This window comes from Dipodomys merriami, unplaced genomic scaffold (assembly GCF_024711535.1).
Source record: "Dipodomys merriami isolate MVZ:Mamm:240054 unplaced genomic scaffold, mDipMer1.0.p SCAF_9, whole genome shotgun sequence".
NCBI classification, from domain to species: Eukaryota; Metazoa; Chordata; class Mammalia; order Rodentia; family Heteromyidae; genus Dipodomys; species Dipodomys merriami.
Window position 1 is genome coordinate 54,518,978 of NW_027206512.1, and position 25,595 is coordinate 54,544,572.

Below are 25,595 nucleotides of genomic sequence, written 5' to 3' on the forward strand. Positions count from 1 at the left end.
TGAGTAGCTAGGATTACAGGCGTGAGCTACCAGCACTCACCCACTTTTTCATTTCTTTTACTTTTTGTTTTAATAGTTTTCCCAGACAGGGTATTACTAGTTAGCTCAGGCTAGCCTTGAACTCATAATCCTCCTTTCTCAGCCTATAGAGTAGTACATCTTTCAGTTGGGAGTTTAGGCACAACTTTTCAGTATTATTATCAGTACCTCGAACTTTGTCACCAAAAGAAATCATATACTTTTGTATTATATTTTTTATGGTATCATATATTATTTATGCTCTTAACAACTGAGAAACCACAAGAATTATTAGGCATGCTATTTTTATTTTACATAATGAAATAAAGGAATATATAATCTTGCATCACAAATTTATTGTTTCAATATTTTGCTAACTGTACTTAAATATTGATTTCTTTTATAATTGTACACATGTAATTTAGAGCATTGAAAATTATATAAAAGGGCCCAGTTTGCTGCACAAAATGTTAGAGCTTCTGTCTTTAATGTGTGCTGCTGGCTGCTGGCTGGTGGCATGGCTTAAATAGTAGACTACTGCCAACAAATGCCCGGTTCTGTGTCTAGAACCCAGTCCTGTGTCCAGAACCCGGTCCTGTGTCCAGAACCCGGCCTTGTGTCCAGAACCCAGTCCTGTGTCCAGAACCTGGCCTTGTATCTAGAACTGGCCCTGTGTCTAGAACCCAGTCCTGTGTCCAGAACCCGGTCCTGTGTCTAGAACCCGGCCCTGTGTCCAGAATCCGGCCTTGTGTCCAGAACCCAGCCCTGTGTCCAGAACCCGGTCCTGTGTCCAGAACCCAGTCCTGTGTCCAGAACCCGGCCCTGTGTCCAGAACCCGGCCCTGTGTCCAGAACCTAGCCCTGTGTCCAGAACCTGGCCCTGTGTCTAGAACCCAGTCCTGTGTCCAGAACCCGGTCCTGTGTCTAGAACCGGCCCTGTGTCCAGAACCCAGCCCTGTGTCCAGAACCCAGTTTTGTGTCCAGAACCCAGTCCTGTGTGCAGAACCCAGTCCTGTGTCTAGAACCCAGTCCTGTGTCCAGAACCTGGTCCTATGTCTAGAACCCGGCCCTGCGTCCAGAACCCGGCCCTGTGTCCAGAACCCAGTCCTGTGTCTAGAACCCAGTCCTGTGTCCAGAACCCGGTCCTGTGTCTAGAACCTGGCCCTGTGTCTAGCACCCAGTCTTGTGTCCAGAACCCAGTCCTGTGTCCAGAACCCGGCCCTTCCGTGTGATAACCTCATTCTCCCTTCATCATTCTTTCATTGTTATTTTTTTTCTTTTTTTCACTTTCTCCCTCTCTTCTATTTTCTCCCTCCCCTCCCCCCTCCTTCTCCTCCTCTCTCTTTCCCTTTCCTTCCCCTTCCCTTCCTTTGCCAGCTTGTTAACCATGGAAATACGATCCACGCATGTATAGACTCTGTTAAATAGTATATTGAATTTTTCTTGATTTCTTGTTTGCTTGTAGAACCCTCTTAACCTTCTTCTCTGAGAAAGCTGATATGTTGTTTATTTTCTTGAGTCTGAAACTGCTGTATGTGCCACCATTTTGACCAAAACAACAACCAACCACCACCACCACCAACAATTCATCTTTCTCTTCTGAGACTGTCTTTAATGTCCTATATCAAGGACCATGCCTCATATTCTGGACATTTCCTCTGCGGAAGAAACTCTTACTTTGCATTTTTTTCATGAATTCAACAAGTAACAACATGGATGGGGGGAGACAGAGAGAGATAGAGACAGAAAGAGAGACAGAGACAGAAACAGACAGAGAGATAGAGAGTGACAGAGAAACAAGAGAAACACAGAAAGAGAGTGACACACAGAGAGAAGACAGACAGAGAAAAATGAATTAATCCTAGAAGCTTACATCTCAGTTCTGGTACCTCATACCTCAAACACAAGGAAGGTACGGGAAAAGAGCATTACCTTTTCTTCCATGTGGCTCTTTTCCCAGAAATATATTTTACAAATAAACCTCCAACTCATTTTTCTCTTTTTTAACTTCCTGTATCTTATAGGTAGTAAATATATGTTAGTATGATTATCTTTCTTTCTCTAACATTTCATTTATTCCAGAGAATTCAAAATGTCACCCCATCCCAATAATTTTTGGTACGGTGTTAAAACCCCTTAAAAGACATATGGATAAAGGGCATATAGTTCTGGAATTTGCTACTAACTACGTCCTTGGCTATCCCACCACACAATTCTATAATACACACAAGATTTAATTTGTATTGATAATCTTATCTTTAGGTTGTCTTCAATACTGTTGTCCTTCATTCTTGTTCACATCTCTGTTCGTCAGGGTCACACTACCCTGGAAAGTCTAAATATTTGTAGACCTAGCTTTGGGTGGATGAAATGTGACCTGTCCTCAGTAGAACAGTCATGGAGGGGAGAGAATATTGAAGGATAGCAGCTTTGAGCCACAGGGAAATTAAGACAGAGCGTCACATTCAAGCTGGATGAGGAAGTTAAATGTGAGATTCCAAACTAGAGCACCAGGCTCCTGAGTAAAGAGCAGGAAGCAATGCTTTGGGTACAAATGCTGCAGTTCCTGGGCGACTTTTTATAGAGACTCAAGTTCACTCAAGTTCAAGGCTGAAGAGACAGTTGTCAAGGGCACTGGGGAATTTTTTCCCATCTGGCTTTTATGTTTTCATAAATAATCAGTTTTATGACTTTATCTTTTTTATTAGTATAGGTAGTTTTTCTTCCTTTTTTTCCGGGGCTATTCTAGGAGATGGGACTCAAGGAAATAGACTGTATTGCTGTGCTAGAATCGGAATAAGGGAGCGTGGCAGTAGATAAGGACAGAAAGGAGAAAAGACGCCTAATTATGTAGGGACTAAGGGGAAGTCATCCTATAGGAAGACTTCATAGGAAGACTTCAGGGTTTTACTGAAGGTATAGGAAGTTACTTGGTAGCACCACTAGGCAAAAATAATAATAGCATTAAGTTGGCTTTTCTTTTCCTTGATTATTCTACCTGCTGTGAGGATTTAGGCATATGAAAATCGAAGCAGAGAGGTCAGTTTGTTGTCTGTTGCAAAAGTCCAGACAGGAGATGATACTGGGGGGAAAGGGGACAAAGCTGGGGTAAAGAAAAGTTCTAAGGATAGGATTTACTGAGGGGGTAGATTTAAGGTATGACAGAGTGGTGTACATAGCACTACGAATGTGGACCTTACAACCTGCAGTATTGAACTACAGTGATTTCAATAGGACAATTCCCAAAGAATTTGGGAAAATTTCCCTAGTAGTGACATACTTTGCTTATCATCCAAACATATCTATCTATCATTCAACTCTCCTGTTGAATGGCTGGTCTCCAGTTGGTGGTAGTATTTTAGGAGGTTGTGGAAATCTTAGGAAGTGGGGACTAACTGGGGTCTGTTTACCACTGGGAGCCTTTGAAGATTGTAACTGACCCCAGGCTCTCTGTCTGTCTGTCTGTCTGTCTGTCTCTCTCCATCCCCTCTTCCTCTCCCTCTCCTCCTCTCCCCTCCCCATTTCTTTTCCCCTTCCTCATCTCTTTTCCCCTTCCCCCCATTCCTTCTCCCTCTCCCCCATTCCCTCTCTCCCTCCCCCTCTTAATCTCCTCTCCCCTTTGCCCCTCCCCGTTCCTTCCCCCTCCCCTCTTTCCACTTCCTTCCCCCTCTTTCCATTTCCTTCTCCCTCTTTCCACTTCCTTCCTCCTCTTTCTCATCCCTCTCACACTTCTGGTTCTTCTCACCCCTCTCTTTTCTTTCCTGTCTTTCTGATTCTTGACTTCCAGGAATGTGCTCTCCCCATCGCCATAATGTTTGGAGTAGAATTCTGACAACCAAGCCATTTTTTCTGTCTCTGTCTCTGTTCTTCTCCTTTCATCTCCTCTTCTTTCCTCTCCTCCTCTTCTCCTCTCCTCTCCCTCTATTTTCTCCTTCTCCTTCTCCTTTCTCTCTCTCTTTGGTACCAACACTGCCCAGAAGGAGATTCAAAACTCCTTTAAAGAAGGACCTACATTGACTTGACTTCTGTGGGTTAGGTTCACTTGATTACAGTGCCTCTCACTCCAGAAGGGAGTGATGCAAAGATGTGAATGCTGTGTATTTCATGACCTGAGGGCTTTTACGAAGACGTAGTAATCAGCATCTCCTTCCTTCTCAGACAGGCTCATGGCTGCCCAGCAGTGTCCATGCTAGGTCATTTAATAAAAATGTATCTGTGCCAGATAATCATCGAAGTATTAGGAAGGAAAAAAATCAAATGATTGGGATACCCCCACGACTCATAGCACGGGAAGCTGTTCTCGCCTCTGAGGCTGAAGGGTTGAGGAGCACAGTCAGGGCTTTCAGTGGGGCCAAGAACCCCAGGCACCTTCTCAGCACACAAGGGCAGTAGATCTAGGCCAGAGAACCGACAATGTGCAAAGCTAGAGGTTGGGGTGGGGGTCTGGGGAGGCACTGAGACAATGTGTAAAGCTAGAGGGTGGGGTGGGGGTCTGGGGAAGCACCAGCTAACTCTTCCAGTTGTCCTTCAGTCTTCTGGGATTGCTACACAAAAGCAGGTGGCAAAGGAGCCTAGGGACCTCCACCGTGTAATTCAGAGCAGAGTAGAGGGACTGTGAAGAGAAGGTCTGAGGCAAACAGACACATCATCATTAACCTCCTCATGGCGGGGTTGAGTGGAAAGTTGAATGAAGATAGTGAATTTTCGTTTCAGAAGTCAAAAAGAATATGTGGGATTTCAGGTACTATCTGTATTAAGTTATGCTTTGGAGAATAAAGATTGCCTTTATTGAGAACTTGTTTTGTATGTGCTGGTACTAAGGCTTGAACTCAAGGCCTGAGTGCTGTACCTTTGACTTCTTACTCAAGTTTGGTGTTCTACCACTTGAGCCACTGCTCCACTTCGGGCTTTTTGATAGTTCATTGAACAAGAGTCTCACAGACTTTCCTGCCCAAGCTGGCATTGAACTGTGAACCTCATATCTCAGCCTCGTGAGTGGATAGTATAAGCCACTGGCTGATTTTGAATCTTTGTAATATCCTCATGCTTATTTTTACTTTTCTCATAGAGGTAGATTCTCAAGTAGAGCTTGTTTCTTACAGAAACAAGCCTTTATTTTTCTATGACCATTTGTTACTAGAGCTAGGATAGCCAAGCTTCTTTGCTTCTCTTTTCAATTTGCTTTTACATCAAGAATAGAACTTACTTTAGGGAACTCAAGTAATATTTTCTTTGCAAACACCATAACTTAAGAGCCTTGTTGGATGTCATCATCTTTGGGACTGTCATTCCGAGCCTGAAAAATCACATTTTGCAAAATCCCTTTGAGGATAACTGGTAGATCTTTTTTTAAAGGAGATACAAAAGTCAAACTTTGCTTATTCTAAATTCAACTCCACGATTTGTAATTTTGGTAGACAAGCCAGATTTGATTTTGCCGTCTGCAAGTCTGAAGTTTATAATGCGTGTAATTTGATTTTCTTTCTCTAGAGATATTTTATCTGATAGGAGTCTTTATCAGCTTAAGCAAAGTAAAAATTTCCATACAAGTTATTTTAGAATCCTGTAAAGAACTGTTAGAAGCTGTTGCTAATTCTACATTTGTAGAATGAGTGTTGGACTTACTTCAAATATAAATTCTAAAAATATTTCAGATTCTTGATTCTCCTCTTGGTCATGTTAATTTGCCTTTGTATAATCTTCTCACATGTCATTAGTATTTTCCATGCTAGCTCATTAAGAACTCATCATTTATTTTAATATTCTGATTGATATAAAACATTTGTCTTATAACCTTGGCTAGACTAATAATTTTGATAATTAAACTTCTAGAAATTGGGCAGTAGGAATGATCTCTCAGCTAGGTGAGAGCGTTATGCCTTTTACCTGGACATAGCATCTTGATAAACCTATGGAATTTTCCAAGGGCTTTTCAATTTTGAAAGATAAGAACACTGCAGCTCAGGAAAGATGTATGACAAGTACATGGCAGCGTCTCTGGACTGTGTGACTCTACTTCGGGCCTGCTGATGAGGACAACTTCAGTGTAGCGCTCACCAGAGTGGCCTGGCATGGCGGAGGCACAGAGAACATCACTTCACGTCCTCTCACAGCCCTCGACTTGACACGCTGCTGATTCTAGGAAAATATCCATAACAATAGGAAAATTGCCTCTCATATGGTTTTGTGATATCTATAAAATAACAGCTCTTAAAGCAGCAGCTCAAACATGTCTGGGTTGTAGGTACTGGTAAGAGGAGGGGGGCAGATAAATGGAGAGAAGAAAGAACAAATAGAGTCAAAATAATTTTTAAATGTGTGAAAATGGGACAAGAAAACTAAATGAGATGGTTTAGGAAGGAGGAGGAAGAGGTGGAGAAGGAGGAGGAAGAGGAGGAGGAGGAGGAGGAGGAGGAGGAGGGGGAGGAGGAGGAGGAGGAGGAGGAGGGGGAGGAGGAGGAAGAAGCTAGAGGTCCTTTGTTCAAACCCCAGCAAGAGCAAATAAATATACATTTAAAAAAAAGCCATGTGTCTGATGGCCTTAGAGCCCAGGAGGCATGCTTTCCAGTTTGACTAGTGCCAGGTTCTGTTCTTTAGAACAAAATTATAGCAAAAGGAAAGCAATCGATGACAATTTTGTTTTACAACGAAGAATATAAATAATTTTTTAACATCTAAAATTTTTGGTCAGGTGTGTGGTATACAACTATAATTTCAGCTACTCAAGGGTCCGAGATTGGGAAGATTGTATGGTTCAAGGTCAGCTCAGGCAAAAATTAGCAAGAGTCCATCTCAAAAAACAATCCGGGAATGGTGTTACATACTTATAATTCTTTGTAGAAGGTATAAAACAGGGGGGATTAGGGTCCAAGCATGGCTCAAGCAAATTTTAAGAATCTATCCAAAAAAATAACTAAAGCAAAAGATCTGGGGGTTTGCTATAAGTGGTGAAAATTACGTGGTAAGCAAGTAAGCAGTGCTGAGTTGAAGTAATTTTTTCAATCTTACTTTATTATATATAATTATGTGTTATATATATGTATATATATAATATATATTCTGTCAGCTCTCTGGAGGGAAAGTTGAGAGATTTGTGTTGCTACCAGTTTCATTTGGGTTGGTTTTAATGAAGTGGTAAGATTTCAGAGTGCTTGTTGAAGTAGCAAAATGGAGGTCATCACTGATATCGATTCCATGTTGATTTCTATTTTTAGAAGAATAAGTGCTGAAACCTCTGACTTACAAAGATCGAAGAGTCAAACCTAATATTCATTCTTACTAGAGTCTTTGTGATAGGTATTTTGTCTCACGATTCAGACATTTCCAAAATTCTTTCTTTGGGAGTTGAAGTTACGATTTCATTTGTTCCCAACTAAGTGAAGGTACTTTCTCTATAAGCTTCACCATTGATGCTACATCTGTTCATAAGAAAAGGATTCTGATTTTTTTTCATCTCAAAAAGTATTTTTTTGGCAGAGTCATGTACTCTGCCTAGAAGCTCTGAATACTTGCTTTGACTTGATCATTTCTAAGCACAACATTCTGGAAACTTTCTCCCCAGCCCTGGTAAGTCTTCCCCAATTTTCTGACACTAGTCTCTTCCAATGAAGGCAATTTGGCCAATGGTATACACAGGTGTCCTGTGCAACCAGCAAGGTGACTGCAAAGCTGCCAGGTAAACAATGTGTCCCTTTGTTAAGTGCCCAGGCAGCTGCCTGCAGAGCCAATGGACCCACCCCTTCATACCTATGTTCTGAGAAAACGATTTACTTTTCTCATAACAAAAATGCGACTTCTGCCCCAAGTCTAGTTGAGCCCTTCAATACTGATCCACTTGAGAGTCAAGAACATCTTTGCAGAGGATATCTTTCTATTTGTCTCTTGACTCCTCACTAAAACCATTTGAAGAGGCTGTGCTTCAAAAACTCATTCGGATGAGATGCCCACTTCCGCATCAGTAGATAATGTTTCTAGGACTGCTGGCTGTCTCTAATTTCAGGACAAAGCAAACTCATGAGACATACAACTCTTTTTAGAAAAAAATATATTGCTATCTAGCATGACAGGAACAACATCTATACTGAGGCTTGAGAATTTTTGTGGGAAGGTTTTGCCTCAGACGTAAACTTCACTTTTTACAGTTATCAGCTGCATCTCTAGTTCCCAAAAAAGAATTTTAAAAGGCATACATTATACCACAAAGGCTAATAAGAAAAGGGAAAGGATAAATGCCCCAAAGTGGGATTGCTGGGTCATAGGGGAGCTCTATGTGGAGTCTTTTGAGGAACCTCTTTCCAAAGTGGTTGAACAAGTTTACACTCCCACCAACAATGCAGTAAGGTTCCCTTCTGTCCACATCCCCTCCAGCATCTGTCGTTATTAGAGTTTTTGATTTTTGCCATTCTAACTGGGGTGAGGTGGTATCTCAATGTTGTTTTGATTTGCATTTCTTTTGTGGCTAGGGAGGTTGAGCATTTCTTCATGTGTCTATTTACCATCCTTCTTTCCTCTTCAGAGAAGTTTCTCTTTAAGTCTTTAGCCCACTTATTTACTGGGCAGTTGTTTCTTTGAAGATTTGTTTTTGGGGGATTTAATTTTTTAAGTTCCAGGTATGATCACAAACAAGACCATACTAAAGCTACCAGCACAGCTATGTTTATTGCAGCATTATTTACCATAGCTAAGATATGGAACCAACCCAGATGCCTCTCAGTAGATGAATGGATCAAGAAAATGTGGTATATATACAAAATGGAATTCTATGCCTCCATTAGAAAAAATGACATTGCCCCATTTGTTAGGAAATGGAACAACTTGGAAAAATTATATTAAGTGAAGTAAGCCAGACCCAAAGAAACATAGTTCCCATGGTTTCCCTTATTTGCAATAACTAGTATATGTCTGAGTCAACCAGAAAAGGTCAGATAAGTTGATGTTAGGGGAATGAACCCCAAGTTAAGTATTCAAATGTTATTTTCCTTTCATACAATTATTTCTAGCATATTTACAAGATGATTTCTATGTTGCTTTGTATATCCCTCCCCCACGATATAACCCATGCTTTCACTGTATTGATGTTGGTATAATTTGGGGAGGGGAAGGCAAAAAACAAATCGTTTAACTAGGGATACAGGTGGTCCCATTGCAACAATGAGATGTACAAGTCTTTACGTTGAAAAACGAACTTTACAACTTTGGTGGGTGGGGGGAGGATCAGGTGGGGGGAAGGAAGGAAGTATGGGAAGGGATGGGAAGGGGAAACAAAGAGAAGGCAACAATGCTTGATAAGAAATGTACTCGTTATCTTTCCCATGTAATTGTAACTCCTCTGTATGGTATTCTCACAATAAAAAAAAAAAAAGGAAAGGATTTCAAAGTAATGGCTAAGAAATGCCAAGTTTCTTTGGGGATGCTAATGAAACTGTTCTAAATATATGACAATGAATAATATTTGGTACAGAAAGCATTGAATTATACATTTCATATGACTGAGTTGTGTGGTATCTGAATTACATCTTAATAAAGCTGTTAAACTGTTATGAAAAGCCTCATAGTCTATAAAAAAGACCAAATCTGATACATATTGAACTAATCTGGAGCACAGATTATCAACTCACGTTTGCCTTCCTGAAATGTTTAACTTGGTTGCAATTTGGGGGGAAATTTTTTTTTTTGCTTTTTAGAAATTATCTTCAAAAAGTTTTACCAAAGGGTTTCAATTCAACATATCCATTTATGTGTACAGTACATCTTGACCATTATCATACTTCCATTGCTCTCTTCTCCCATCTATCACATCTCCCTTCCTTCCTCAAGACTTCCTAGTTCCATCTTCACATATGTGTACATTGGGGATTATGACTCTTTGCCCACCATGGCTCTCTCTGTTCATCTGCCCCTCTCTTTACCGACCCCGCTCCCCGCTCCCTCAGACAGGACATGTTTCAGCTTCCTGGTATTCATTTTGTTAACCTGTCTGTTACTTGTTCAAGGGGGATACAGTGTGGAAATCCATCCTGTATTTAGGGTACTTCAGTCATTTTGATCATGTATACATAGGCATATGAATGTACATGTATATGCATATGCCCTGTATGTGTTTTCATGTATATTTATATTCTGAATCTAATGTCCACAAATAAACATACAATTTTTCCTCATCTATCCACTGCCCTGCAAATGTTATTCTTCCTGATGGATGATTAAAATTTCATTATATATTCTACATTTTCTTGATTCATTGGTCATTGGTAGGGCAGCTGAACTGTTCTCATAAGTTGGCATTGTGAATATTTGCTTTCTTCGTGCCCTGTTCTGGAAGGACCACATCTATTCTGCTCATAGTCTCCTCCTCTGCCCACATCTGAATGCAGTAAAATTTTGCAGAAGTATTGCAGTTTATTGCACAGAAATCTCTGCTAGTCTCAGTACTATGATGTGGAAGAAAATATACTGATTTTGGTAATGATCTGGCTGTCTCTACAAAAAAAAAACCCTAAAATCTATTTAATATTGTCTCTGTGCTAAGTAATGCTGTGAGACCTTTTGTTTTCTGTGCCATTTAATTTTCACAGCACAAGCGTTAAGTAACTTCTGTTGATATTTTTAATATGTACAAGGAAAAATCTGAAATGGAAAAATGAAGTTGATTATAGTTACAGAGCAGGATTTCAACCAAGCCAATGGAATTTGGCTCTGGATTCCTTATTCTGTGTGTGTGTGTGTGTGTGTGTGTGTGTGTGTGTGTGTGTGTGTGTGTGTGTGTGTGTGTATACAATGGGGCTTGAACTCAGTACCTCAGTACTGATCTTTTTCACTCAAGGCTGGTGCTCTTCCACTTAATCCCCAGCATCTGGCATCTTGTGGTTAATTGGAGGTAAGAGTCTCTTGTATTTCACTGTTGGGGCTAGCTAGAAACCATGATCTTAAGAGCTCAGCTTCCTGAATAGTTAGAATGACTCGCATAAGCCACCTGTGCCCAGCAATTCCTTTTTCTTAAGCATTATATTACATCCTCTCTGATGGTGTATGATGGAACTTATCTGTTTCTCACATGAAACAGAGAAACATGGCTGAATTTCATGACTATTTGGACAAGACAGGGCAAGCATTTTCACAGGAAATTTCAGCTCAAGTCATTTTTGCCTTGTATTTCCATACAATTGAAACCTTCCTGATTTTTGAAGTCTTGAGTCAACCCATGCTTACCCAATGCAGAGTTTCATGTGCTTAGGCTATAGGACTCTTTTCCATTATTTAGCTCCATAGCACTCTGTAGTTTTATTAGCAATGATATGCAGAATAGAACATGAATTGTGTTCCCAAGGATTCAGTCTAAAAAAAAAACTTGGAGCATATAGCTGAATAACTTATGATGTTGTGAATTGTCTGCGTTTTACCAAGGAATGCTTGTATATTGTAACTTCTGCCACTTCTATTGTGTTTTGTGTGCTGGCAGGTATACAACAAGCGAGTGAAACACTCTTCTTTTGAGTAACTCCACAGAGTGCTATTCTATCTATGCATAAGGAAACTTAACATGAATTGCCTAGTGTCCATATCTTGTGCTATATAACTAGCACTAGTTCACTTTTTATTATGAGTTTGAGTGGAATTGGATCTTTGAAATTAGGCTATTGGCACACAGAGAGAAACATCTGACACAATGCCAACCAATTTCTAACTAATTTGAGAAATTTTCTCACCTTTGACTGAGCTCCAAATAATTCACATATTGTAGCTCACAATGAACGCCAACATACAGTAGTCGTGTGTGTGTGTGTGTGTGTGTGTGTGTGTGTGTGTGTGTGTGTGTGTGTCTGAGAAAACTAATCTGAAATACAATGCAATTTAGGAAACACACACAGAGAACCGGTTGTGAGAACAGCTGTTCAATTATCCATTTGAATCTGAAGCTTCAAAATTCATCGCACTCAGAGTTGGGAGACTTATAATAATAATTGGTCTGTCACATGGAAAACATGGGAAGGAAAGTTAGCTGTGATGAAGTTCCAATAATCAATTCAAAAGCTGAGAAAAACTCAATTAGCCAACTAGATTGTAAGTACAGAATAAATGACCTGACTTTTCTTCTTACTGGAAGTAATAGAGTTATGGAAAGAGCCTTAAATATCTCACTCTAATTATCTGTGTTTTTTTTGGGGGGGGGAGGGATTCATTTTGAACAATCAAATAGCTGATAATAACTTGAAATTGAATTTCTCTGTTGGTAGACTAAAGGGCAATTTTTGCTTCCTTAATATGTATAATTTTTTTTACTGAAGATCTTATAAGCCTTGATAATAAGACAAATTTATATTTTGTTTAAATTAATTGGATAATTAATGACTCATAAATTTGTCTTATATTTCCTATTAGTAGTTTTTACATTGATAATATTAATAGGCTAAGATTGTTATATTTTATTCTGGACATAAAAACATTTTCCATAGCAGTACAATTTCATAGATTAAAAAAAATCATATTTGTCCATTTATTTTTTGGCTCTTCATTTATGGCTATAAAAACTATCGTATTTTTTTTTGTATAGGAGGGAAAATTAAGTATTTTTCTCCGACAAAATTCCTCTTTCTACTTGGACAAGATTATACTAAACAAAAGAAACAGGCTGCATGGTTTCCCTCATTTGCGATCACAAAAATGTGCCTATAAATCTACAAGGAGGTGCTGGGAAGGTGGCTCCGTGGTAGAGCGCTTGCCTTGCATGCATGAGGCCCTGGGTTTGGTTCCTCAGCACCACATAAGCAAAAAGAAAAAAGCCGGAAATGATGCTGTGGCTCAAGTGGTAGAGCACTAGCCTTGAGCTGAAGAGCTGAGGGACAGCGCCCAGGCCCAGGGTTCAGGCCCCACAACCGGACCGCCCCCCAAAAATAAAGTAAATCTACAAGGAGACACATTAGATGGTAAAAGAAAAAAAATATACATCACTAGACATTCACACAGTGAGACCAAAGGAAGATATTCTTAGGAGAGGATCACAAAGATTCAATGGCTATGTGCATTTGATCATATATAATAGTATTTATTGAAATGAACTCCAAGAAATGGGAACAAGAGGTTTGTTTCCTTTGTTGCTGTTATTGTTTTCTGTGTCTTTTGTCTTGTTTGTAAGTGTATCTGTTTTGTGGAAATGGTGGAATAAAGGGTGAACAAATGCAGTGGTGAAGCTCACTAGACACTATGGTGAAAATGAACTATACAACTTGTCTGGGAGCAGGGATAGGAGGGAAAAGCTGGAAGAAAGGGAGGGAAGGGGTGACACTGTTCTAAAGAAATGTACTCATTACATGACTTATTCAGAGCCTGGGAAGTTCAAAAGCATGACACTGGCATCTGGTGAAGGCCTTCCTGCTATACCACTTGGAGATATAAGGAGTACATTACTTCAAGTCTCTTCGTATAAAGCCACATACTCATGCTAGTATGAGGGTCTCATCCTCATGGCTGTATAGATAGTTCATTTCCCAACATATGGCTGAACATTATATTTCTAACATATTTACTTTTGGGGGACAGAGTTAACCCAAAGCAACATATGTCTGCCACTCTGTCAGAGAGTTTGAGCAGACAGAAAAGTCACTAGCTCAGAAAACACTGAACAAACAAAGCCCTCATCTTCATTGTTTGGAAGAAATTTGCTAAGGTCTTTAACAGCTGAATTGGAAACAAACATGTATTATTTCAAAATGGGGTGGTGTGGTGGTAGATCAGCATTTGCATCCGTAGACTTAGTAACAAGATCGATTGACATCTTGTAATCCATTTAGGGTCCAGATAGACAGCAAATAGGAAGGATAAATCCACCCCTCTCCTCGAATTAGGACAGACATCCATCTTCTGTAGACCTTGGATATCAGAATTGCTGGATCTCAGGCCTATAGACTCCAGGATTTATACCAACAGCATCTCACTCATTGCCTCTGTACATCATAGGGTGAATTGCGGGTTTTCTCTGCTTCCATTAATATGTGAGCACATTCCCCTTATAAATCTCATAGCATCTATGTGATTGGCTCTGTTTCTCTGGATAATTCTAATCTGGCAAATTGTGCTAAGAGATGCCTAAGGAATTAAAGATGATTACTTTAACATAGTTAGGAAGTAACATAAGAAGAGATAGGAAATAGAATTGCTTCGGTTTGTTTTTTCTTTCTGTTTCTTCCTTAAACTTTGTTATACTCTTTGACTCTTAGAATTATACATTACTAAAAAAATAGCAGTGTGTTCTCAGGATGCATGTTTTATAAATCTCTACACTGCCTCTTCCTATTTTTTTCTCTTTCATGTGCTGCCTTCTCTTCACACCCTGGGGAGTTTCAGGCCTTTTTTTCTCCATTTCTCTGATGATCAAGTAAATAGAGCCCCGGGAGTTACCTGCCTATTGTTCATGTTTCCTTCCTGTGCATTTCCCCCTTCTTCCCACACAGGATTAGGAAGGCAGGTTACAGAAATGTGACTTTCTCTTTTCTAGTCCTTCCACTAAAATTTTGCATTCAGCCTCTGGCAGGGACTCTAGGGTCACTGGCAAGTCTTGCTAATGGTTTTTCCTCTTCACCATTTTTGTAGGTTTGAAAACAATAGCTATCCCTTGTGTCAGCATCAGGTCAGGAGCTTTTCCTGTCAGTGTTCCATCTTAGCCTCATCTTCTACCCTGGAAATTTGATTGTCTCTTTGGTCATTTATCCTTTTTAGTAAGATTTTATCCCATTAAGTTGTGCTAAGGCATATTTGCCTGTCATCGATTTCTACATGAATTCCGGATAGCCAGGCTGTTAAACAAACACTACCTGCTGAGTTCCTTTTCTAAGTGCAAGGCCCCACTCCAGGGAAGTCCACAAACTCCTGTGAAGGTCATTACCACAGCAGGGCTGGCTGGTCACTAGGATGGAGATAGGGGAAATGTATGCAGAAGGCTGTCCTTAATCCCATTTTCTTTTGTGGGTTCCAGAATACCAAATATGATCCAATTCTTCAGTCACTTTTAGGGAGGGAATTAGTAAGACTATTCTTCCCTTCTAATGTTCTATATGTCCAAAGTATTAGAATGAGCTAAAATAGAGACAGATGAATATGTGTTCTGTAGAGTTGCCATAAGATTGAATAAAGTAATGTAGGACAAGTGTCTGGCCAGCCAGTGCTAGGATGAAACGTGTCTCATAAACAAATTATTGTGGAAGAGGACTCATGTAATGAAACATAGCAGACAGAGAAATCCAAGGGCTTGGTGGAATGCAGAGAGTTAAGTCAGGTGTGAGGAATTCAGAAAGGTCTCAAGCCTGTGAAATGGGCCAGTAGAATTTATATGTAAAAGCTGAACTCTCAAGATTGTTCCTGCATTGAATGTAAATTTCAAAGCATTTTCCAAAGTGGAGGAGGGAGAGAAAGAAATAGCCAGTCAATAGATCCCTCCAAAAGAGAGACAACCAATCAACAAAACCTCCATGAACCCCATAAATTCATGTCCAGAACTCCGTATCTGTGTGCAGCACCAGCCTGAGCAACGTTATGCTCCTCTGCCTAGCTGCCCGCCATTTTCCTTTCATGATATCCAAATAAACCTTTGTTCCTCCTATTCTGTTGTCTTGGTGAAGGTATTTACCAATGTACAACTCCAAAATCCTGCACAACAAATAATTATTTTTCGTTCTTAGGTTCAGTACCGTTTCCATTCTGCAGCATATAAACAGAACCATTAGAAGTAATACTGGATAGTAGGGAATTAAGAAGTTAGCTTGTGATCGGGACCAGAAGTGGTGTAGGAACATTGGGGTGACCGACAATTGGGTTGATAAATTTTGATGTTCTCTTTGTCACCTCTTCCAGTTTAAAGAGAGTCTGGAATAGCTGAGGTTATTTGTCTATTCAGAATCCATAGAGCCATTTTAAATGGCTATCGTTTTCAAGGGCCCATTTTTTTCTCTGATTTATCTGAGTGGAGTGCAGTGGTTGGAGGGAAAGCATGGTTGGTAAGAATTCTGGCCATCTTTACTTTCCAGCTGTGTTCGGTTGGACACTATTGAAACCATCTGTGCTTCAGTTTCTCTGCCCATAAAATGAGAATTAGACTGCGATGTGCTTACTGAGTGGGTAAAAGCATTGAATGAGTTAATACCTCTAAATTGCATTTCAAAATGTCTAGTACAAAGTGAGGTCCAGGCTTTTATTGAGCATTCTGTAAATGACAGATCCTATTTTAAGCATTAGGGTCATTTTCTATCAACAAACAAGACAGACAGAGGCTCTAACTCCACAGAACATAAATTCTAATGTGAGCAAGAAGCCTGAGTTTGTTGAACCCCTTGAGATGTGAAACAAAGCCCAAGCATGGTATAACATATATGCACAGCTCTTCTTTAGGCTTTCTATAGATTGTTCAGAGTGCTGATATTGCTTTGATTCTGTATCCTCCCGATAAACTAGCTAATACAACTTCACAATAGGCAATTTCTTTGTAAGACTTGGAAACTTTGTAAGACTTTGGAAACTTGATTGTTCTTAAATGTTTCCTCAAGGCCATGGATTGTGAATATCTACTTGGTCTAACTTAGGAGCACACCAATGGCTTGTAGCATGCTAATTGTAACCAAGACTCCATAACTGGCCACTCTACTCAATACTTCAATCATTGAGATATATCTCCTCTTTTGGTATATAAGGGGGGAAGATATTCCATCATAACTGGAATCTACTTTTAACTAAGTATTGTCCCAGCCAAGAGTCATAGCCAGAAATTAGGCAGAAGTTGAATTAAGATTGAAGCGTCCATTGTAACAATGAGATGTACAAGACATTATGTTGAAAAACAATCTTTACAATTTAGGTGTGTGGTGGGGGGAGTGTAGTTGTGGAGGTGGGAGGGAAGGGATGGTAGAGGAAAAACAATGGAGGGGGCAACAATGCTTGATAAGAAATGCACTCTATACCTTACTCATGTAACTGTAACCCCTCTGTACAGTATTTTCACAATAAAAGACTTATTTTAAAACAATTGAAGCATTGCCTTACAAATAAAGCTTAATGTCAGCTGACATTAAGCTTACAGTAAATGTAAGCCATTGGTGAACTCATTCTGTATAGACAATGCACAACCAGATTTCAGAGATGATGGAGCAGCATTAGATTATTGACCGGTCAGGTTCTAAGCAAGCATTACATCTTTTGACAATAACAGGGAGACAATTCTTCTGTGCCAATTGTCACACAGTCTGTAACACCCTATGCGCCATAATAACAGACAGAGCTGTAGTTCTCTGTGTTTCCCCCCACACTTGAGCATAAATTTAATCTCATTTTCCTATCAGATGCTAACCATGGTACTTAAGTTCAGATGAGTAGAGTATTTGCTGCTTTGACAAGTAACAGCAGGCACTGTTAGTCTTTATAGACCAGTTTGTTTTTCTTGGGCTAAATATTTAAAATATGTCTATGTAACATAGATCTTGACTACAGGTGTTTACATATTCACTTAGGTCATCTATGTAGACTTTGGTGTTTCCAGAATTGTAAGAACTTTAATTTTATAGAACTCCTAGAAGTTTTGGGGAAAATGATAAGTAGGCCTTATTTTGATTATCTTGGCATCATCGTCTCCTCACAAACCATAGAACAATGCACTAGTCCTTTTTAACAAGGGAAACAGCATGTTTAAAATGTTGATATAAAAATCGTCTATTAGTTTCCTGTATGTCAGCTGAAACAGCTGGTTTGTTTTACTCAAGCTCAGTGTTGATATTGTTGTGTTTCTTTCCTTAATTAAGCAACTCTGGCACTTGTGAAGCATCATGATTCTTTTTAATTTTAACATAGAGTGTTGCTAAGTACATATTTTGATTGCTTTATAAACCTAAATCACACAGAAGTACCTGGCAGATGTATCTCAGTATTAAGTTTTTCAATCAATTTTTTGGGGGTGGTCTTCAGGCTTGAATTCAGGGCCTGGGCGCAGTCCCTGAGTTCTTTTGTTCAAGGCTGGCACTCTACCACTTTGAGCCACAGTGCAACTTCCAGTTTTTGAGTGGTTAATTGGAGATAAGAGTCTCAGGGGAACTTTCCTGCCTTGGCTGGCTTCAAACCACAATTCTTAGATCTCAGCCTCCTGAATAGCTAGGATTACAGATGTGAGCCACTGGCACGGAGCTTCCCAATCAATTCTTTAGGGACTGAGTGCTGAATGTCTTTCAGAGACCGTCCTGAGAATTTCCATCGACTCAGTTAATACTTCACAAGATGCGGTGAAGTAAGGGAGGGTGGCTGGGTGGCTCCAGGACTCCAATTCCAGCTCCTGATCCCAGGGATATTAATATCACCGTGATGTTAAATCATATGGAAGAAAAGTTTTGCAGATGTAATTAAAATCTCTAATGAGCTACCTTTGAATTAATCAAAGGAAAGATTAAGGCTGGTGGACTTGGTTTCCTCAGGTGAGCTCATTAAAGTCACAGTTCCACAGAAAAAATTCTCTGGTTGAACTTAAAGGAGTAGATTGCATGTGGTAGAGAGAAGGAAAGAGTTACCATGGTGTGCACTGCAGTGTGAACCTAATGTATAATGAGACCTGAGAATCAAGATTGGTCTCTTTTTATAAATCAAGCTAATAAGTATTTGCATGTGCTCTACCTTTTCACTTCTCATTCTACAGAATCTACAAGTGATCTTGAGAGATGTTAGCTGCACATCTTCCAGGGTGTAACCTGAATCCAGCTCCTACACAAAAAGAAAACTTGTGTTTTGAACTCATGGACCTTTTAACACAAGAAGTTACCGAGAAAGTCCACTGATTTATCGATATGGATTATTAAAAACATTTTTCTTTGACTAAATTTATAGTTTCCCATCACTAGGAATACAAAAAGAGCTCATGTAGATGAATGGAGAAATATTAGTTCCTGGATTCAAATACTGATTTTGCATTTAGTATGCTTTACTTAAGACATGAGACAGAATGAAATTGGATTTGAGTAACCTGGATTCTAGTGTTGATTTTGTAAAGCTTCCATGTCTTAATTTGAATAATAAAGAGACTGAGCCAGATGAGATCTATGCTACTGTCTGGCTTGAAAAGTTCTGAGATACAATTGAAATATCACACTAAATCTTTCTTATCTTCATGAATATATATATATATATATATATATACATACATACATATATATATAAAACACAATGTGGCGCATATTCAATTTTTATTGCTGTATAACAAATCATCCCAAGTTACCAGATTATAACAATGTCTATTTCTTATCTCCTCACTGTTATGTAGGTCAGGAATCTGAGGGTGGCTGAACTGCTTTCTCTTCTTAGTATCTCCAAAGACCAGGACTGTGTTCTTATCTACTCTCTGGGGTCCTCTTTCATGCTCCCTTATTGCTGGTAAAATTTAGTTCTTGTAATTTCAGGAATAAATCTGCCACCTTTTTGCTGTCTATCACCAGACGTCATTCTCAACTTGTGAAGTCTACCCTGTGTCCTCCGCACATGGTCGGTCCTCTCTCCCCCATGGCAGTGGCTTCTGTAAGGTGATTAGGGGAATTTCTCCCACTTTGTGGAACGCTGATCTCTTTAACAAACTTAGTCCATGTGAGAACCTTTCTTTTTTACTAAAAGAAAATCATCTGATTAGAAATTTTAATTACATTTACAAAACACTTGGTGCCATATAATATCACATCACCATGGGAGTTACATCCCATCGGATTTACAAGTCCTACTTGTAGCCACTGAATGTGGCAGGAATTATACAGATATATACCAGGTTGTGATCGTTTGTGGGGGGGAGAAGGCACCATAGAATTCTGCCTTCCAAAGAATGTCTTATGAGAGGAAACCTACAACTTTCCAATAAGATAAATTGCCAACTGGAAATTACCACTGGGCACATTGGAAAAGATCTACCCATGTTTGTGTCTTGACTGCCTGGAAAATTAATGTAAGAGTTCAGTTAACTCTAAAATAGAATTGTCAAAAGATGCTTACCTCTAAAATTTCACATTCTGAGAAACTAGTTATGGATTTAAATTACCTGCATGTGAGCCAACCAAAGTGTGATTTTGTCACATTGTTTATAAACAACCCAACCTATAGAAGTGTGTTGTAGATACCCAAACTGGCACCAACCACACTCAATGAAAAATGATGAAATTGATGAGTACAATATATACACTTGACTGTAGAAAGTCCAGGCACTGAACAGCCTTGATTGACTGATTGTGAGAAAGCTAAGGGAATGGGGTGGTCTTCTCTCTAGCATCTTCAGAATTCCACAGAGGAATGTGGTGTAGATTTAATGAGTTATAATTGCATCAGGTGTAGCCAGATGCTGGTGGCTCATGCCTGTAATCCTAGCTAGTCAGGAGGTTGAGTCTGAGGATTGCAGTTTGAAGCCTGCCACAGCAGAAAAGTTGGTAAGCCTCTTATCTCCAACAAACTGAAAAATGGCTCAAGTAATAGAGCACTAGCCTTGAGCAAAAGAAGTTCAAGAACAGTGCCTAAGCCCTGGGTTTAAGCTCTAGGACCTGCACAAAAATAAGTAATTTATTTACTAAATAAACAAATTATAATCAAGCAATTTGATCTAATTGACATTTATACAGAATTCTACTCATCAACAGCACAATATGTTATTTCTTCAAAAAATACATGGACTATCTGTCAATAAACCAGATATAGAAGCAATCTTGTTTAACATAAGGCTATCATGAGGCCCAAAATGAGAGGCCCTGCGTTCCAGCCCTAGGATAAACACACAAATAAGCACACATGCACACACACACACACACACACAAACTCACACATGAGCACACGCATGCACATACACAAACTCACACAAAATAGCATGAATGGAATAAAAACACAAGGAAAAAGAAAGGGTGTTCAGGCTCAATGTGGTATGAGTTGCCCATATCTAACAGCAGGTGGGAAAACCCTCCAGCTCCCCATGTTACCATAGCAAAGTAGGAGATGACATTAGAAAAAAACAACAACGGGACCTTAGGCAGACCTGTCATATTAGCTATTTGTCCTATACTAAAGACATTTCAACAAGACAGATGCTTCTGAGAAGATTCAGGGGTCAGATGGGAGCCAGTAATTCACGCCTGTAACCCTAGCTATTCAAGAGACTGAGACCTGGAGGGTTAGGATTTGAAGTCAGCCCAGCCAAAAAAGTCTATGAGACTACATTTCTAATAATCAGCAGAATTCTAGAGTGAGGTATGGTTTACATGGTAAAGCACTAGTCCTGAGCAATAAAGCATAGCATGAGCACAAAGCCCTGAGTTCTAGTCCCAGTAGACACACACATACATACACAGACACACACACACAGACACACACACACACACACACACACACACACACACACACACACATGTACAAACAGGTGTGAGCCACTAGTACCCAGCTATGTTTTACAGATTTTTTTAATGCCTCAGAACTTAAGGACATCTAATCAAATAGAAAGGTCCCACTGGAGTTAAATGTACTTGTCTTATTATGATGTAGTGCCAAGACACATCTTATTTTGCCAAAACAGTATTCTAAAGCAGACTTTGAAATGTATCCCACTTACCAGGATAGCAGATTTCATATTCTCATCCTGTGCTGGTAGTAGGGCTGCTTTCTAAATTTTCATTATTATTGTTTTCATCATTGTTATAGATCTTATAAAAGGCCCAGCAAGCTGACCAAAGACAATGAAATACCCCAAATGGAGTTTATCTCATGTCTTTAACTGATAGTGTTTTACTTCTTATTTTTCATGCCAGCTTGGTGTGAGCCTACTGGGAACTTATTAACACAGCAGCATTTATCACAGTTCAGTTTTCCTGTACAATAGACTCTCGTTCTCTCATTGAATCAATAAGTAAAAGTAACAGTAGGAGAGAGGGAAGGAAGAATCAAGTTAGATGAATGATTTCTGATGTATGGTAAAATTCAGCTTGAGTATTGTACTCACGAAGGCTTCTGAGCTGGGCTTTCCTAGGAGCAAAATATTTGCAAGTAATTCAGTTACATTGCTTCTATATATCATGGCTGCTATTTCACCTCTTCACAGCAAGAAGAGAGAAGAAACATTTGAACATTTCAATCCATTATGATCTTCAATGTTTACAAGTTAGACTTTTGCAAACAACTGAACTGATTAGAGGGAAAGACAAGAGAAGGAAGAGAGGGGAGGAAGAGAGGCCACATCCTTTAATTATCCTTATATAATGAATACCATTCTAGGCTTATTTTACAGAGAAAGAAGAAATGTGTGTTGCAGAGATTCAGAAAGCTTGCATAATAGGCACAGGGGCACAAGCCAAAGGTGACAGTTTCAGATTGATTATATAAATTAAAATTAATGTTCTTTTTTGTTTAATTCAGTTGGTTTTTTTGTTTAGCTTCCTTGCCCATCAATTTACTCTTCTCACTCTCCGGCTTGGCTTTGCAGTACTAGATTTGATTTTGATTTGTAGTAATTTCCTTTGCTTTGCACTCACGGTCTATTATGAAGATATTAGTGGGATTTTTCCACAGAATGGAACAGGAAAGCATTTAGGATAATCTCTCTCTTAGTATTCTTTCTCTGTAGCAAATAAAACTCGAGGAGGCTTGATTGAAAGAATTAGGTTTAAAGGGAAAGCAGATCACAGGATTTTGTGGATACAAAACGCATTGGCTGGATTAAAATGAACAGCGCTGTATAAGAAATGCCAGAGCTGGTTTTCAAGGTCCTCAGTAAATGGGAAGAGGAGACAGGTTGGAAGTTTCTGGTGATGTCTGGTGGTTCCTCCTCGTGTGTTCTGAGTAGTAGCCTCTAGAGTGGAAAGAGAGGCTCTCTTATTTGGTGAAGCCTGGTGTGACAAAATGCCATAGACTGAACAGTTTGAGTGACAGAAATATATTGCTCACACTTGTGGACACTAGAAGTTCAAAATCAGTGTCGCTTGGGTTGGCCTCTTTGGACAGGATCCCTTCCATACCTCTCTCCTTGGCTTGTGCATGCCCATCTTCTCCATATGCATCTTCACATTGGCTTCCCTCCAGGCCTGTGGCTATGTTCAAATTATACCTTTCCATGAGGACACCTGTCATTAGATAAGGGCCCAACCAATCAACTCATTTTTAACTTTCTCTCACTCAGCCTGTAGCTCCAAATAATTCCACACTTTGATATACGGGTGACTGGGACTTTAACTCATAACAGATTCGACACGATGTATGGAAAAGAACATAAAGAGGACTTAGGTTGGAAGTTAGAAGCAATCCTGCTCAGACATCTTGGCACATTTTACTTAATCTCTCTGAACTTAATTTCTTTACTTATCAAATGCATCTGCCTATTGGGTTGTTGTAGAGAATATATAAGATATAGGATATAGAAACCACTGTGTCGGGCATATAGTAGGACCTTGCTAAAATCCATAGGTTTCATGTTAACTTTAAGTACTCACTAATAAAGGAGTTAACAATGGAGGGAATAGAAAGGACAATGCAGAAGTAGTATGTGGCTCTTCCAAATGTGGCCATCCTTTGTCAATATATTCTTCTGCAAATGAGCTCTTTGGTCTTAAAAAGACCCATATCTGATAATCCATCGTTAGGATTCTTTTGATTTTTGAAGATGTTTTTAGGACAAAGCCTTCAAGGGAGGAAGGGATGGTAAGGTGAGCCAGGGAAGTGAGATGAAGCCATACCAAGCCAATTTTCTCTGGCATCACAGTATGCTGAGATCAGCTCTTCTTCAAACATCTCAGTTATACACATTGTAAATTTTTTCTTTTTGAGATGGGAGTAGGGCTGGCACTCTGGTGCCTAAGCTCTTCCTTAGATTGCATGCCCAAGGCTGGCATGCTATCAGTTGAGTTGCCTGTTTTTGATGGTTAGAGATAAGATTCTCACAGGCTTTCCTGCCTGGGCTGCTTTCAAACTGTGATTCTCACAACTCAGCCTTCTGAAGAGCTAGGATTCCAGGCATGAGCCTCTGGTCCCCAGCTTAAACTGGATCTTGAAGCTAGACTGGATCTAGGGCTAGACTGCCTACTCCCACTCTTCATATTATTTTGAGAGAAAGCCCATGAGAGAAAATGAGTTAGAAAAGACTATTGTTGTGTAAGGGGCTTGAGCCAAGACTTCATTTTTACTATTGCCTATAATTTCCTGCCTGCACATCATTTCCAGAAAGAAATTTGCATTCGACTGCTTTCCTTTTTCATACTATCTTTGGAAGAACAATATATGAAATCATTCCAGGGGCGGGGGGAGATGCCTTCTGTGAGCCATTAACCTGGCATCTGATAGAAAGAAATAGATGATAATAAAATGGCATAAAACCTGACGACTTCTGGAAATGAGCAAGACTTTATGTTGCACTTAGGAGTGGGCATTTAAACCTCTTGAATGCTCTGCCAAAGCCGTGACTCACTCCACTTAGCATGGACACCTGGAAATTTCAGTTCCGATAGCATTATGACAAAGTATAATTTTCCCAAGCTGTGGCGTTTGCAGTGAGTCAGATGACACAAAGACCACCATACTTCTATCACTTGGGTCATGACTAACATGCACACTAAACTGAGAGCATTATTATGTTGTTTTACCAAAGAAGCCACTTGGATTGTTATTATAATAAAGGACACACTAGGCCCAATGATGCATTTACCAAAACAAATGTACAAACCCAAACTCACACTTGCAAGTAGGTATGGTAGGAAAGTACTGCATATACAATTTCTTGCAAGTATCAATATTATACTGGTTTTCAGGTGCTATTGCTTCTTATCACAAAGTTCTTTGGAGTCCATATTGAGCACTTGGAAACTAAATCTTTGAATTGAACTGGTAATAAAATTCCCATAAAACAGAAGAACATGGCCAGAAAGTGCTATTCTCCTGAAAATGCTAAATTTAAGAAATAGGTTTGTGTTCTCTTCTAGACATGACCATATGTGATGGTAGAATAATATTTTTCAGATTTGTTAAAATTGTACCAGCATTCTAAGAGGTTGAAGAACTGCTAATTAAAGGCAGAGGAATTTTTTTTAATGCTGAAAATGAAAGAAAGTGAACAAGTTACAGTCAAGTCATTTTTATATTATCATTGACCAAAAATTAAGAGACTAAATTAATTGAGACATTCCTTGGGATAATCATAACTATTGCAGATATAATGAAATTTTGTTAACCAGTAGTCTGAGAATATTTATTTACTTATATTACATTTACTTTCCAGCACTCAATACAGTGGCTTACTCGGTAGGTACTCAGTTAATTCTTTTTCTTTTTCTTTTCTTTTCTTTTCTTTTTGTCAGTCGTGGGGCTTGAACTCTGGGCCTGGGCGCTGTCCGTCAGCTTTTCAGCTCAAGGCAAGCACTCTACCACTTGAGCCACAGCACCACTTCTGGTTTTCTAGTGGTTTATTGAAGATAAGAGTCTCACGGACTTTCCTGCCTGGGCTGGCTTTGAACTGTGACCCTCAGATCTCAGCCTCCTGAGTAGCTAGGATTACAGGCATGAGCCACTGGCACCCGGCTCAGTTAATTCTTTGTGCATGAAGGAGTCCCTGGTTTTCACAAC